Below are 2,376 nucleotides of genomic sequence, written 5' to 3' on the forward strand. Positions count from 1 at the left end.
GCCGTGGTGGAGTTTACTAGCATCTGTCCCACTCAAGAAGATGTGGATGATCCTTTTCCAGAGGCATGCAATAGTATTGATTGATTGATTAATTGATTGATTGATTTTATTGATTAGCCCTTGGGCCATATCAAAGTGTGAGTTCCAGAAACAAATTATTACTAAAATTTGATAAAAGCAATTTAAAATGGAATTGGATAAAATACGATTTAAAATGAAATTGGAATAAAATACAGTCTAAAATGAAATTGGAATAAAATACAATAATTCAAGATATAGATAAAATATGATAAAATTATATTTTGGTGTCACCCCAACAATCTACCCCAATATGTGCTCACTTCGGCAGCACATATACTAAAATTGGAACAATACAGAGAAGATTAGCATGGTCCATGTGCAAGGATGACATACAATAGTACCAGATGAGATAGATGGGACACATGTTTAAAATGAATGATTATTAGCAGACACAATATTAGAAATTATTAGAATGTTATAGGGCCTTCTACTTGAGCAGGGGGCTGGACTAGAAGACCTCCAAGGTCCCTTCCAGCTCTAATCTGATGGAAGGAAGGAAGGAAGGAAGGAAGGAAGGAAGGAAGGAAGGAAGGAAGGAAGGAAGGAAGGAAGGAAGGAAGGAAGGAGTGCCTTCCGCAGTTGTTCTATAATGTACTGGAGTCTGAGAAGAAACCCCAAAGTCAATCATACAAGTGCTACAAAGATGCTATGAAAGTCACACCACTGTGACTTCCACTACGAAGCTAGAAGCTACACTTGCTGACAGAACCTGCTGGTAAGTGCTGTGCTATGAAATCTCCGTCAGCTTTGAGGACAGGTGCCTCCAAAAACTAATAAAAAGCCATGAGCAACATCACAAAATAACATCCACAGTTGCTACAATGTTAGACTTCCACCTCCCCATTCTAGACTCTGCTTTTAGACTGGGACTGAGGAGCTCCCTCCATGCCAAAGCGGAACTGCATAACAGAGTGTCTTCTTTGAACCCAAAGGACTACTATAGAGAGAGAGAAAACTCTGCCAAGCATGGTCCTTTCAGGAAATTCCTGATTTGTCTCGCTGATAAGTTTCTCATTCAGAGGATGGACAGAGGCACAGAAGAATCTATTATCCTTGACTTCAGGTTTATACAGTAATTGAGGGAGTTAAAGAGGCAGAAACTCTGGAGGAAAGTCATAATCTAACGCTGGAATCTCTGAAACTAAAAATGAGTGTAATCAGACATGTATCTTGGACTTCAGAAAAACACATTTTCATAAATATAATAATAGGATCCTTTAGCAGGAGAAAACAATGTGAATGGGAGCTTAAGATGAGTGGAAATGCCTAAAAAAAAAAAGTATTAAAATCGTAACTGGAAACCATTTTAGTGAGGGCAAATATTGTGGAAATCAAACCAAACCAATTTGTTTATGGAAAAACAAGTAACTACAGGAATAGAAAAGAGAATAGAAAACAGATACAGAGATGCAGATCAGAATTGTAGAGCTGGTGTCAGGAAAATAAATGATGGAGGAGGAGGAGGAGTGGGGAGGAGGAGCGGGAGGGATGGTTAATTATATTCAAAATAAATAAAAAGAAAAAAAACATACTACTGTATTTTTCAGAGTATAAGACGCACCTTCCTTTTTTGGTGAGGAAAACAAGAAAAAGAAATCTGCCTCTGCCTCCCAGCAATTTTGCTTTGTTGCAGCAAACATCAAACAGCCTGCTTTATTTTCATTTTCGTTTTCAGCATAGCTTGATTAGCACAAGGAAAAAAAAATCTGCTCCAGCAATTTACCTCCTTGCAGCAAGCAGCAGAGGCCCCGGCAAAACAGCTGAGAGCAAAACATCTGATAGTCAGGAGGCCAATCCAATCAACTTGTGCTAATTAGACTGTGCTGAAGCTGAAAGGAGCTGTTTCTTCTTGCTGTTTGCTGCAAGGAGGTAACTGCTGGGAGGCAGAGGCCAAAGGGTGGGGGCCAGTGGGTGGGCAGAACTACATTCGGTGTATAAGACGCACCTAAATTTTCACCCACTTTTAACGAGGAAAAAGGTGCATCTTATACTTCGAAAAATACGGTAACGGTTTGATGGAAAAGTGTATGGGCTCTTCTTCACTGGATGTTAACATGTGGAAGCTAACTGTCTGGGATGGTTTGATATGGATTCCCATATGAACAGGGAATTGAACTTAATTGCCTAAATGCTGTCCTGCAAATCTGTATTGGTATGATCTGCAAATCTCCAAGATCTGTAGGCATCGTGTGTCTGTGGATAATTCCCTTGGCATCCATCAGGCTCACCTCTCCATCCCTTTGTTTTAAAGATCCTTTATAAACATTTTCAACAAGAAGTCGACCTCCCTAAAAT

General features: G+C 39.6%; 1 pseudogene; it reads left to right on the forward strand.

Moving 5' to 3' along the window:
* Nucleotides 1-333: 333 nt before the first annotated feature.
* On the forward strand, nucleotides 334-449 carry LOC139320783 (U6 spliceosomal RNA; annotated as a pseudogene).
* Nucleotides 450-2,376: the final 1,927 nt, after the last annotated feature.

Source organism: Pituophis catenifer, unplaced genomic scaffold, assembly GCF_029215685.1.
Source record: "Pituophis catenifer annectens isolate HBS135680 unplaced genomic scaffold, rPitCat1.0.hap2 SCAF_8, whole genome shotgun sequence".
Taxonomy (NCBI): domain Eukaryota; kingdom Metazoa; phylum Chordata; class Lepidosauria; order Squamata; family Colubridae; genus Pituophis; species Pituophis catenifer.